The following is a 15,011-nucleotide window of genomic DNA, read 5'->3' on the forward strand; positions in this document are numbered from 1 at the left end:
TGTACAAAATTTATATGTTGGGTAGTAAATTACCTGATTTAACTTGTATGGTCAGTTTAGCTGAACACCATAAGTATATGGAATCTTGAATAGAGAGTGAGATTTCGTTGGTTTGTCCAGGTTAGTGTGATGCCCTGATATATCCTAGAGTAATTTGGGCAGTCAATAAAGAAGTATTTGCATGGTCTCCTTGGGAGAAAGGGGAGAAAGGAGGAAATATTCAACTCCCCATTTGGAGGATTTCTGATATTTTTGCAAGCAGTGTGGTGACAACCAATCAACAGGCCAAGCCCTCGTTCTTCGGATTTGTCCCTATGAAGCTTATTCCTACAAGGATAAGCTAAGCCTACTCAAAATTAGGGCTAAGAGTCACCCCCAGGAAACCTCTTTTATTGCTCAGATGTGGCCTCTCTCGCTAAGCCAACTCGGCAGGTGAACTCACCACCCTCCCTCTTACGTGGGGCATGATTTCCAGGGTTGTAAATCTCCCTGGCAATGTGGGACAGAAATTCTTGGATGAGCTGGGACCCAGCATCAAGGGATTGAGAAAGCCTTCTTAACCAAAAGGGGGAAGAGAGAAATGAGACAAAAGAAACTTTCAGTGGCTCAGAGATTTCAGAATCGAAGGGTTATCCTGGAGGTTATTCTTATGCATTATATATATATATCCTTGTTCTAGTTTGCTAGCTGCCGGAATGCAACACACCAGAGATGGATTGGCTTTTAATAAAAGGGGATTTATTTTGTTGGTTCTTCAGAGGAAAGGCAGCTAACTTTCCACTGAGGTTCTTTCTTACGTGGAAGGCACAGGATGGTCTCTACTGGTCTTCTCTCCAAGCCCCTGGGTTCCAACAACTTTCCCCGGGGTGACTTCTTTCTGCATCTCCAAAGGCCTGGGCTGAGCTGCGAGTGCTGAGATGAGGAATACTAAGCTGCTAGGCTGTGCTACATTGCGTTCTCCCATTTAAGCACCAGCCAATTAAGTCAAACGTCACTCATTGCAGTAGACACGCCTCCTAGCCAACTGCAGATGTAATTAGCAACAGAGGAGGTTCACGTACCATTGACTTGTGTCCGCAGTAACAGAACTAGGTATGCTCACCTGGCCAAGTTGACAACTGAATCTAACTAACACAATCCCTTTTTAGTTTATGGTGTACTGGAGTGGCTAGAAGGAAGTACCTGAAATTGTTAAGCTATGTTCCAGTAGCCATGATTCTTGAAGACAATTACATAAAGATATAACTTTTACAATGTGACTGCATGATTGTGAAAACCTTGTGTCTGATGCTCCTTCTATCCAGGGTATGGACAGTGAGTTTAGATAAAAAATAAATAAATTATAGGGGTGCTAAGGGGTAAAATAAATTGGGTAGATGAAGATACTAGTGGTCAATGAGAGGGAGGAATAAGGAATATAGGATATATGAGTTTTTTCTTTTTATTTCTTTTTCTGAAATGATGCAAATGTTCCAAAAAAAAAATGTTCACAGTGATGAGTACACAATTTTGTGATGATATTGTGAGCCATTGCTTATATACCATGTATGGACTCTATCTGTGCAAAGATGGGTCAAAAATATTTTTTTAAATGAATTAAAGACCTAAATATAAGAACCGAACTATAAAACTCCTAAAAGAAAACATAAGGAAGCTTCTTCAGGAACTTGTGGTGGGAGATAGTTTCTTAGACTTTATACCAAAAGCAAAAGAAACAAAAGAGAAAACAGATTAATGGGACTTTATTAAAATTAAAAACTGTGCAAAGGATGTCATGATGAAAGTAAAAAGACAACCTACACAATGGGAGAAAATTTTTAGAAATCACATATCCCATAAAGGTTTGTTTTAGTGTTCTAGGTTATCAAAGCAAATACTATGAAATGGGTCAGGTTAAACAATGCTAACTTATTTGCTCACTGTTTCAAGGCCAGGAAGATGTCCAAATCAAGGTGATGCTTTCTTCCTGAGGACCGGCTGCCAATGATTCTTGGTTCCTCTGCCATCTACTGGTCTCTCCCTTCTCTTCCAGATTTCAGTTTCTTGCCTTGGTGGCTTTCTCTCTCCCTGAATTTCATTCCATTTATGCAGACTCAGGATTAGGACCCAGCTTGACTGAGGTGGTTCATACCTTGACTGATGTAGCCTCATCAAAAGGTTCTATTTACAATGGGCTCATACCCACAGAAAAGTATTAACATGTTTTCCTGGGGTATATACAGCTTCAAACCAGCAACGGGTATAATACCCAGAATATATAAATAAAAATCCTAAACCCAACAACAAAAACAACCCAGTTTAAAAATGGGCAAAAGACTTGAATAGACATTTCTCCAAATAAGATACACAAATGGCCAATACATGAAAAGATGGTCAACATCACTAGCTATTAGGGATACGCAAATCCAAACCACAATGAGTTTCAATTTCACATCCACTAGAATGGCTAATATTTAAAATACACACACACACAAAATAACCAGTGTTGGAGAGAATGTGGAGACATAACACTCGTTCATTGCTGGTAGGAATGTAAAATGGTATAACTGCTATGGAAAATAGGTTGGCGGTTCATCAGAAAGTTAAGTATAGACTTGCTAAACAACCTAGCAATCCCACACCTAGGTACATATCCAAAAGAATTGAAAGCAGGAACTCAGAATTAGTACATCATTGCTCATAGTGACATGATCCACAATTGCCAAAACATAAACATGATCCCAGTATCCACCAACAGATGAACGGATAAAGAAAATGTGATATATGCATATGAATATATGTAGTCATAAATGAATAATATAGACTATTATTCAGCCATAAAAAGGGATGCAATTCTGACACATGAGACGATATGGATGAACCTTGAAGATAGATGTTGACTGAAATACGCCAGAGCAAAGTGTATGTATTGCATGTTCTCACTGATATGAAATAATTAGACTAGGTCAATTCAATCAGAAACTAGAATACAGGTTACCAGAGGCAGGGATGGGGTACCAAGTGAGGAGTTCATACTTCTTAACTGCTATGGAGTTTCTGTTTGGGTTGATGGAAACATTTTGGTAATGGCCGGTGGTGATGGTAGCACAACATTGTGAACATAATTTACACCACTGAAATCATATATTTAAATGTAGTTAAAAGGGGAAATTCTAGGCTGTAAATATGTTACTAGAATAAAAGCCATAATGTAAACTATGGACTACAGCTAAGAATATAATTATAATAATATTCTTTCATCAGTTGTAACAAAGGTCCCACACTAATAAAAAGGGTTAATAATGGGGAGGAAGAGTATGTGGGAGCTGTGTATTTTCCATAAATTCACAAATTCAATTTTAAAAAAATTAAAAAAACAAACAAACAAACCTTTAGTCATAGGTGGAAATAAGAAAAAGTAAAGTTGTATATCCTAGTTTTGCTGTTAGTTAGAGCTCTGGAGCATTTTTAAAAATAGACATACAAAAAAATGAAGTTCTCTACCACAATCTCTAATCAAGGCTAACAATGGAGCATTTACTGTTTTTACTGGTCTATTTTCCCAATTTGAAATAACTAAGAACTGTTCTTTGAGGTGATCTAGATTTTTTTGTGCATCTATTGAAGACATGTAGTCAATTTATTTCATACAACAGATGATTCTTGAAATCTTGTCTGTAAATTTTAAGCAATTAACACAGGATAGAGTTACAGCTTGCCTCTTTTCTTTTCTTTTTTTTTTTTTTTTTTTTTTTGGTTCATGGCAAATACTACAGTTGCATCTGTAGTATTTGGGAAAGGAAGGAAGCTACAGCTGACTAAAACTTGAAATTAGGAGTATCAAAAGTACCTATGTAGCTTGCGATGCAACTGTAGCTGCCACAGTTTCAACTATAAGATCCAGCAAATTCTGCCCAGGGCCTGAGAAACCGACATAGGAAGTAAGCCGAAAACAGAAAACCCAATATATGACTCGAACATACAGCTTCAGAACACTGGGACCCATTAGTTAGTGAACGAGAGTAGAAGATATCATCTTAGACCAAGTCCTAGGGCAAAGGGATGAGAACTAGCAAATGGCATCTCAAAGATGAAAAACAGTCCCAGTACCGACAGGCGGTGTAAAATTCCACTTTTGAGCAAACTAAAGAGTAGTACCAACAGGCAAGGGGACACCACATGCAATCCAGCAAGCACAGCATTCTCCTAAGGCACCACTATCCACCTCATCCCCGTTTAGACTGTCCTTGAATGCAAGGAAATCCCACCTCAAGACAAAAGTCGCTGTCAGGAGAAACAAATGCCACTCATCGAGCAAGGGAGCCCAGAGATCGCGGGTAGGACCCCACGCTCCCAGCATAGGCGCCCAGCTGGGCCTGAACCTGCCGGCAAGGCGCGGAACACAGCTTCCAGCAGCAGCGCTGACAGCTGGCACAGCCCCAGGCAGAGCTGTGACCCTTGGCCCTGACCTCTGATCCCCCCGCTACGATCACCCCACCCCCACCCCGGGAAGCTCGAAAACCCCCTTTACCTGTTATAGCTTCATCTCAGACCGCGATATTGTCTGTCGGTCAACCGTGGGCGTTCCAGTAAAAAGGACAAGGCGAGGGCCTATCTAAGGAGGATGTGGGGTGGGCAAATCTGGCGGGGTTGGGGAGGGGAGAGAACCTTGGGGACCGCAACCCCCGCTCAGCCGCCGTCTTCCCCCCAAGGCTGCAAGGTGCGGGAACCGTTGCTGCTGCCGCCGCCACCGCCGCAGTAAATCAGCTGACACCAGCCTCAGCTGCCGTGACTTTCGCGGCAACTGTCGCAAAATACGAGGGGGAGGGAAATGCCTAAATTTACATACACGCCGCGTCTAAGCCGGCACGGAAGTGTGAGCCGAGGTACTATGGATACTAGGCGAAGGGTTCCACTGTGGGCAAGGAGTGCAGGGAGGCCATTTTCGTTGTGGGAAGGGTATTCTAGACTCTGCTTTCGCCTCTACTGCCAAGTGGGATGACCTAGATGTAAAGATGAAATGGAAAGTCCAGGTCTTCCCTGGGACCAGGAAATTACAAATTTACCCTTCTGCACGCACGGCGGCTGGAAAAGGCTAATTCGGGACGCTGGTTACTGTTTGTCCCCTGACCTTCGAACTTGGCTGTTGCCCAGAAGACCAAAGGACAGAGGAGGAACTCTGCTGCTCACTAGAAGGACGCTGACGTTTTGTAGTAGTGGAGCATGGGTTTTGCATTCTGAGAGGCGCCCTTTGGATCCGGATTCCTCTACTGCACGTACAGCATTAATGTCAACTTGGGCAAATTGATCCTTTTTTTCTCTCCCCTAAATTTCCCCACTTATAAAATAGGGATAATCTCGTGGATGTCTAGGAGAATATCGAGCTCGGTAAATGTTATTTATTATGCTTGTCCATCTTCCTCCCAAATATTTGTTGAATGAATGAATGAATGAATGACAGCCAAAGGAAAAACTGTAGTGTCATGCTGGTGGGAGTGATCAGTTTTGTTAAAAGATACCATACTTATCCTAAGTCTTTTTTTTAAAATAGCTTCATTGGCAGATTTACATGGCAACTAAGAGTCTTTCTGTAGTCCTTAAAGGTTACTGTGTAGGACAATGTCCGTGATTAACTGTACAATTATTTAAAAGTTCTTTTATAAACTAGAACACACGTATGACACTATAACAAAGAATTAATAGAGGGACATATGGGGAAAATGTACTGTCCCAATCCAGCTCTTGGAGGGCTTGGCTCAGGGCAGCCCAAAGACTAAAGGACATGTCAGGCAAACAGACGTGAATTTTATTAGGACTTATGAACAAGAGAAGATTCTTCCCAATGGTAGCTGGTGGGGAAATGGAAGTTAATGCTCCACAAAGGAGTCGGGGAGTGCAATGGCCTATAAAAGTTTAGGACAAGGGTATGAGAACAGTTTCAGCAGGGTTTCATAATCAACAGTGATCAAGGGTGGGGAGTTTTAATGCTTTGTTTACAATATCATCTGTACATTGTCCTCCCCCACTTCCCCCAGCTAGGAGATGTGATGACCTTTAACTTCTTGTCCTGGTCATTGTAGGCAGCTACTGTGCAGTAACTTATTCTCAGTATGGAAGGGGTCCCAGGTCCCAGGTTTCCACATGGACCTATTGCAAACTACAGGCTATAATTAACAGTAATAATTTAATGCTCTTTCATCAATTGTAACAAATGTACTGCACCAATACTATGGGTCAATAATGGGGGGATACGGAGTATGGGAGGATTTGGATTTCCTTTTTTATTTTTCTTTCTTTTCTGAAATAATGAAAATATTCTAAAATTGATCATAAGGTTGTATGCACAACTATATGATGATACTGTGAGCCACTTATTGTATATTTCGGATGGTTTGTATGGTGGTGTGTGAATGTATCTCAATGAAACTGTACTAAAAAAAGTTATGATCTTATTAAAACAAAGTTTCTGTTCAATAGGTCTGGGGTGATCTGAGATTCTGCATTTCTAACAAGCTCCAGAGTAAGGCCTACTGCTGCTGCTCCTCAGACCATACCTTGAAAAGCAAAGTACAACTGAACACAAGGACCTAGAGCTGGGGATTAGGGGAACAGAACAAGGTAGAATCAACTCATACAATATAGATTCCTTGCTAATTTGACAAAAAAAAATGTTAAGTATTGGTTTGGTCAAAGGCTTCTTATCAACAATTTGTCTTTGGAGCTAATGACAAACATCTCTCTCCTCTTTTTCCCAGCAACATGGCAGACTCCATCCCTGTCCTGGGTGACACTCCCTCTTTCTCTTCACTGGACCATTTAGTACCCAACTACTGCATTGTACTTTAGGTCTCAGGTGTTGTTTCTTATATGCTCTTTGTGTTTATTTGTAGAGACCAGCACTACATACAGCCACCATAGTGAGAAAAATTAAATCATAATGTTAACCAGGGAAGTCAACAAAACAGGTGAAAATAAATGATGCTGGAATTGTCTTATCTGCAAATTACAATTCTATGATTTTCTTCTATTTTTGACTAACTATCATGAGTAGAGGGAAATGATGTGAAAATAGAAGGAATCAATTCCTCAGGCAAAATGGCTTCAATAGTCTCACTCTTTTCTTATGTGGAATACATTTAAAACTTTAAGTTGATAGATTCCTTTACAATTTATAAGATGCTGTAGACCAAAACATATATATGATAGAGACAGAAAACAGCAGATTTAAAGAGGCAGAAGAAAGAATAAGTGAATCAGAGGACAGGGCAACTGATTTTGAACACACAAAAGAGCAAATGGCAAAACAGAGGAAAAATTGAATTAGATCCTCAGGGAAATGATATACAGAAAAAAGCACACAAATATAAGAATCACTGCTGTCCCAGAAGGTGAAGAGAAGAGTAAAGGGTTACAAAAATTAGTTGAGGATATAACGGGGCGAAACTTTCCAACCCTTATAAAAGACATAAATATGCAAATCAAAAAAGCCCAACGGACTCCAAATATAAAAAATCCAAACAGGCCTACCCCAAGAGACATACTAATTAGTCTGTCAAATGTTGAAGAAAAGCAGAAAATCCTGAAAGCGGCAAGAGAAAAACAATATACTACATACAAAGGAAACCACATAAGACTGAGTTGAGACTACTCAACCAGCACTATAGAGGCAAGAAGGCAGAGTTATGATACATTTAAGATCCTGAAAGACAAAAACTTCCAGCCCAAAATTCTGTACCCAGCCAAATTGCCCTTCAAAACTGAGAGAGAGATTAAAATTTTTAAAACAAATACTGAAAGAATTTGTCAACAAGAGACCAGCCCTACAAGAAATATTAATGGGAGTTCTGCCAGCTAAAAAAAAAAGTCAGGAGAGGGAGGCCTGGAGGAGGACACAGAATTGAAGAGTACCAGTAAGGGTAACTTAAAGGATAAAAAGAGAAGGAGGGAAAAGAATACCAAAGTCTGACAAATAAAATCCAAAAGATAAGATGGTGCACTCAAGAAATAACTTTACAGTAATAATTTTGAATGTTAATGGACTAAACTTACCAATTAAAAGATACAGATTGACAGAATGGACTAAGAAATATAATGCAGCTATATGCTGCTTATAAAAGATCATCTTAGACACAAGGATTCAAATAGGTTGAAAGTGAAAGGATAGAAAAAGATGTACCACACAAGCTGTAACCAAAAGAATAGCATAGCAGAAGTAGCTATACTAATATCAGACAAAATAGACTTTAAATGTAAAAACAGCATAAGAGACAAAGAAGGACATTATATATTTAAAAAGGGACAATTCATCAAGAAGAAATAACAATTATAAATGTTTATGCTCCCAATTAAGGAGCGCCAAGGTACATGAGACAAGCACTGGCAAAACTGAAGGGAGTGTTAGATGTTCCAACAATAATAGTAGGAGACTTCAATACACTACTCTCCTCTATAGACAGAAAAACCAGACCAGCAATCAGCAAGGAAATAAATAAGTTAAATAATTTGATAAATGAATTAGACCTAACAGACATATATAGGTTGTTACACCCCAAAACACCAGGATATACTTAGACCTAACAGACATATACAGGTTGTTACACCCCAAAATACCAGGATATACATTCTTCTCTACTACTTAAGTACTACTACTACTACTTATGGAACATTCTCCAGGACAGATCATATGCTGGGGCACAAAACAGGTCTTTATAAATTTAAGAACATTGAAATTACTCAAAACACTTTCTCTCTGATCACAATGAAATGAAGCTGGAAATCAACACCACAAAAGAATGAGAGCTTTCACAAATATATGGAGATTAAATAACACAATCTTAAACAACCAGTGGGTCAGAGAAAAATTGCTAGAGGAATCAGTAGTTATCTGGAGACAAATGAAAATAAGAATGCAACATATCAGAATTTATGGGATGTGGCAAAGGCTGTGCTGAGAGGGAAATGTATTGCCCTAAATGCCTATACCAAAAAAAGAAGAAAGAGAAAAAAATCGAGGACTTAACTGCTCACCTGGAGGAAATTGAGAAAGAGCAGTAAACAACCCTAAAGCAAATAGAGGAAATAAATAACAAAGACTAAAGCAGAGTTAAATGAATAGGAGAACAAAAGAAAAGTAGAATAAATAAAACCAAAAGTTGGTTCTTTGAAAAAATCAGTAAAATCAATGGACGACTAGGAAGGCTGATGTTCTAGTTTGCTAGCTGCTGGAATGTAACACACCAGAGATGGATTGGCTTTTAATAAAAGGGGATTTATTTTGTTGGTTCTTCAGAGGAAAGGCAGCTAACTTTCCACTGAGGTTCTTTCTTATGTGGAAGGCACAGGATGGTCTCTGCTGGTCTTCTCTCCAGGCCCCTGGGTTTCAACATCTTTCCCCGGTGACTTCTTTTCTGCATCTCCAAAGGCCTGGGCTGAGCTGCTAGTGCTGAGATGAGGAACGCTGAGCTGCTAGGCTGTGCTACATTGCGTTCTCTCATTTAAGCACCAGCCAATTAAGTCAAAACATCACTCATTGCAGCAGACACACCTCCTAGCCGACTGCAGATGTAATTGGCAACAGATGAGGTTCACGTACCGTTGGCTTATGTCCACAGCAACAAGATTAGGTATGCTCACCTGGCCAAGCTGACAACTGACTCTAAATAACACAGCTGACAAAGAAAAAAAAGAGAGTGAATGCAAATAAACAAAACCAGCAATTGAAGAGAAATCATTATGAAAGACACTGAAGAAATTTTTAAAAAATCATAAGAGGATACGGTGACTAACTGTATGCCAACAAACTAGATGACTTAGATGAAATGGACAGATTCCTGGAAATACATCCACAAGCTACACTGACTGAAGAAGAAATAGAAAATCTTAACAAACCAATCACAAGTAAGGAGATTCAGTCAGTCATCAAAAATCTTCCTACAAAGAAAAGCCCAGGGCCAGATGGCTTCACAGGGGAATTTTATCAAACATTCCAAAAAGAACTAACACCAGTCCTGCTCAAACTTTTCCAAAAAATTGAGGAAAAAGGAACACTAACTTATTTTATGAAGCTAACATCACTTTAATAACAAAACTGGGTAAAGAAGCTATAAGAAAGGAAAACCACAGGCCAATCTCCCTATTGACTATAGATGCAAAAATTCTCCACAAAATACTAGCAAATAGAATCTAACAACACATTAAAAGAATGATACACCACAATCAAGTAGGGTTTACACCAGGTATGCAAAGATGGTTCAACACAAGGAAATAAATTAATGTAATACAGCACATTAACAAATCAAAAGAGAAAAATCACATGATGATCTCGATTGATGTTGAAAAGGCATTCAACAAAATTCAACATCCTTTTCTGATAAAAACAGTTTTAAAAGTAAGAATCAAAGGTAACTTCCTCAATATGATAAAGGGTATATATGAAAAACCCATAGCCAGCATGGTACCCAATGGTGAGAGACTGAAAGCTTTCCCCCTAAGATTGGGAATGAGACGAGGATGCCTTCTGTCACCACTATTATTCAACATTGTATTAGAAGTTCTAGCTATAGCAATCAGGCAGGACAAAGAAATAAAAGGCATCCAAATTGGAAAGAAATTAAACTTTCATTATTTACAGATGACATGATACTACACTTGGAAAATCCTGAGAATTCTACAACAGTTACTTGAGTTAATAAACAAATTCAGCAAGGTGGCAGGATATCAAATTAATGTGCAAAAATCAGTAATGTTTCTATATACAAGCAATGACCTAACTGAGGAGTCAATTAAAGAAAAAATTCCATTCAAAATAGCAACTAAAAGAATCACATATCAAGGAATGAACATAACCAGGGATGTAATGACTTGTACACAGAAAACTACATAACATTGCTAAAAGAAATCAAAGAAGATATAAATAGGTGGGAAGACATTCCCTGCTCATGGATATGAAGGTTAAATGAGGTTAAGATGTCAATTCTGCCCAAACTGATCTACAGATTCAACGCAATATCAATCAAAATTCCAACAATCCTACTTTCAACACTTGAAAAAGCTAGTTACCAAATTCATCTCAAAGGGAAAGAGATCCTGAATACCTAAAAGCATCCTAAAAAGAACTAAGTGGGAGGATTAACAGTTCCTGATTTTAAAACTTATTATAAAGCCACAGTGGTCAAAACAGCATGGTACTGGCAGAAAGATAGAAGTATTGACCAATATAATAGAAATCTAGAATGCAGAAATAGACCACTAAATCCATGGCCAACTGATCTTTGACAAGGCCCCCAAATCCACTGAACTGGCAAACAACAGTCTTTTCAGTAACTGAGCATGGGAGAACTGGTTATCAATAGCCAAAAGAATGAAAGAGAACTCTTACCTTACACCCTATACAAAAATTAACTCAAAGTGGATCAAATACCTAAATATAAGAACAAGTACCGTAAAGATCCTAGAAGAAAATCTTCAAGACCTAGTAATAGGAGGTAGCAACATAAACTTTACACCCAAAACACAAGCAACAAAAGAAAAAAATAAATGGGAACTCATCAAAATCAAATGCTTTTGCACCTCAAAAGACTTTGCCAAAAAGGTGAATTGGCAGCCACTTCAATGGGAGAAAATATTTGGGAATCACATATCAGGTAAAGATTTGATATCCTGTATAAATAAAGAATCCATACAACTCACTAACAGAAGAACAAATAGCCCAATTATAAATTGGGCTAAAGATATGGATAGGCACATCTCTGAAGAGCAAATACAGATGGTAAAAAGTACATGAAGTGATGCTCATTTTCATTAGCTACAATGAGCTATCACTTCACACCTATAAGAATGGCTGCTATTAAGCAAGCAGGAAGTTACAAATGTTGAAGAGGATGTGAAGAAATTGGTACACTTATGCACTGTTGGGAATGTATAATGGTACAGCCACTATGGAAGACAGTTTGACAGTTCCTTAGGAAACTAAATATCGAGTTGCCCTATGACCCAGCAATATCCTTACTCAGTCGATACAGAGAAGAGCTGAAAGTAGTGACACAAACAGACATTTAAACACCAATGTTCATAGCAACATTATAAACAATTGCAAAAGATGAAAACAATCCAAGTGCCCATCAAAAGACTAGTGAAATTAATAAAATGTGGCATACACATACATTGCGATATTATGCAGCAGTAAGACAAAATGATGTCCTGAATCACATGACAAGATGGATGAGTCTTAAGGACATAATGCTGAGTGAAATAAGCCAGAAACAAAAGGATAGATGCTGAATGATTCCACTTTTATGACTGTGGTAAAAATAAAATCAGAGGCCTATAAAGCAGATTATAGGGGACCTAGAGATACATAGAAGCTAGAGATGGGTGAACAGATAGCTAATGAGGTTGAACTTAAATGTAAGCAAATAGATAGAAGTGAAGTCAGCTCACTAGTAAGTCTATAAGAAATACCATATTGTAGGTGAACATTATTGAAAGGGGAGGTATAGTCCCATGTGTCCCACTGATTAATACTACAAATATAAATAAGTTCTTGCATGAACTACTGCAAAGGTATGAATCTTGCACAAAGAGTGTCTAAGTTCGGGGTATAGGGGAAATCTGCTATTGCATTATATGAGCTATGTTTAACATGAAAACATCAACAGTACCACAGCAACACCAGGGGTAAATAATGGGGGGAGAGACAAGAATAAAGGGGAGGTTTGGATTTTCTATTTAGTGAGGGTGTGTTTATTGGTTACTTTTCTCTTGGGAACAAAAAATTATCTAAAATTGAGAGTTTTGACAGACTGTTGACTTGGACCTTATACATGATGCCCAATGAATGGAGGGGGCTGAAAGATTCACTGAGAGGTATACTGGCAAACAATGGTGTATACATAGGACTGAGTATAGTGGTGCTGCAAAAAGGAACAAAGTTGTGAGGCATACAACATTGTGAATGAACCTGTGGGACATTTGGTGAGGCAAAATAAACCAGAAACAAAAGAGCAAATATTGAATGGTCCCACTTAGAAAATACTTATGAGAAAATAGGGGTCTAGTTTGTAAGCTCTTATAGCAGTCACATCTAGTCTGGACTAGCAATTGTTATTTCTGGATTTTTAGAAGATATTTTACATATGTATAATCTGCTACTTAGAAAAAAGAATGAGGCAGATCGGGTTGGGATTAAGGTAATTCAGAATACAGGATTAAGGAAGACGTTGTTTGTATTTTAGAACCTCATCTACTCTTTGAGACCAAAGGAAGAAGGTTTATTTTGCCCAGAACCTATTTCTGTAGCACATAATCTAACTCAACCTTTCTGGATAGATCATTTAAACAATCCAAACACAGGGAGCCTAGAATAAGAACGAGGCCTTTAATACCGTATAGCTTAATGCAATGCCTGGATAAATCCCAGAGCATATTAAGCAGATAATCAAAAAGTGTTGGCAAGGTCCCTTGAGAGATGGGAGAAAAAATATGGAATTATTAAACTTTACCACCAGAGAAACCCCTGATACTGTATCAAACATTAGGGACACCCAAAACAATAGACCAAGCCTCTGATCTTGAGGCTCGCTCTTATGAAGTTTATGTTTGTAACAAAGACGCTTAGCCTACTACTATAGGTATGCCTAAGAGTAACTTCCAGAGGACCTCTTTTGTTGCTCAGATGTGGCCTCTCTCTCTAAACCCAACTCTCCAAGTTAAATCATTGCCTTCCCTACTATGTGGGACATGACATCCAGGGGTGAAAGTCTTGGCAGCATGGGAGATGACTCCCAGGGATGAGCCTGGTCCTGGCACCATGGGATCCACAATGCCATCCTGACCAAAAGGCGGGAAAGAAGTGTAACAAATAAGGTATCAGTGGCTGAGAGATTTCAAATAGAGCCAAGAGGCTACTCTGGAGGTCACTCTTACATAAGCTTCAGTTAGACATTGCTACCTCATACAGCTTGCCAAACACCTACCAAAACCATTCTGCCAATCCTAAAGTATTATGTAAGATTCTACAGAGGTTCCATGCACTAGGCTATGGAAATTCTACATAATCCTAGGGCATTATGTAAGATTCTACAAAAGATCCATGTACTATGGTACCTTTCCAGAAACATACATGCTCCAAATGGGTCCCTGGAAAACAGAAGTCCAGAAATGCAGAGGCCAGCCTTTCTAGAACATCAACAGTTCCATTCCTTTAGTAAGATGTGCGGGTCTTACTTCCTCCTCCAGAACAGCTACTAGGTGAGTAGAAATGATACAGAACAGTTCCTGGAGCCACAACAGAAATCAAGAAGACAGCGTACCCCATTCTGGAACAGCTGACTGGCTGGGAGAACCAGCTGCGGTGAGATCGCCGAGGGGCGCGGGCTTTCCCGGGCTGGGGTGGTAAGCGGATGGAGTCCCTCCCTCCCTCCCTCCCAGGCGGCTGGGAGAATTGGACAGGCGGTCCCCTCAGGCCACGGTGGCTGGCGCCCCCCCCCACACACGGCCCCACGGAACAACTGGGAGAATTGGATCAGAGATCCCCAGGCCACGGAGAACGGTGACCGGGGTCCCTTCCAAACACGTGGCTTGCCAGTCTGGCTGGGAACGGTGCACACTACCGGGCCGCGGAGGCTGGCGCCCTCCCACCGCACTTGGTGCCCGGGGCGGGCTAGGAGATTCAGACGGGCACTCTCCCGGGCTACGGCGGCCGGCAACCCTCCCCGCGTTCAGATCCCTGGGCCAGCTGGCACTCTTCCAAGCCGCTTAGGCTGGCAAACCTCCCCCATGGCGAGAGTTTTCTGAAGTTAAAGGACTCACAGCACCTTTTACTGGTGGGACCCACAGACAAATGAGTGCCACGAGCGCCACCTACTGGGCAGGATAAGAAAAACAGAACCCAGAGATTTCACAGAAAAATCTTTCAAATTGTTGGGTCCAGCACCCAGGGAAATCTGACTAAATGCCCAGACGCCAGCAGAAGATAAAGGATCACGCTCAGAAAATTGGAAATATGGCCCAGTCAAAGGAACAAACCAATAGCT

The 15,011-nt window shown here is 39.9% G+C and overlaps 1 long non-coding RNA gene across 1 annotated transcript; it reads left to right on the forward strand.

Annotated features, from left to right (window-relative positions):
• The first annotated feature begins 4,329 nt into the window (after positions 1 to 4,329).
• LOC143662039 (uncharacterized) lies at positions 4,330 to 10,018 on the forward strand. Its single transcript, XR_013165107.1, has 3 exons — positions 4,330 to 4,610; positions 5,330 to 5,367; positions 6,457 to 10,018. It is a non-coding gene; the product is annotated as an uncharacterized LOC143662039 (long non-coding RNA).
• The last annotated feature ends 4,993 nt before the right edge of the window (positions 10,019 to 15,011 follow it).

Source organism: Tamandua tetradactyla, chromosome 18 (assembly GCF_023851605.1).
Source record: "Tamandua tetradactyla isolate mTamTet1 chromosome 18, mTamTet1.pri, whole genome shotgun sequence".
NCBI lineage: Eukaryota > Metazoa > Chordata > Mammalia > Pilosa > Myrmecophagidae > Tamandua > Tamandua tetradactyla.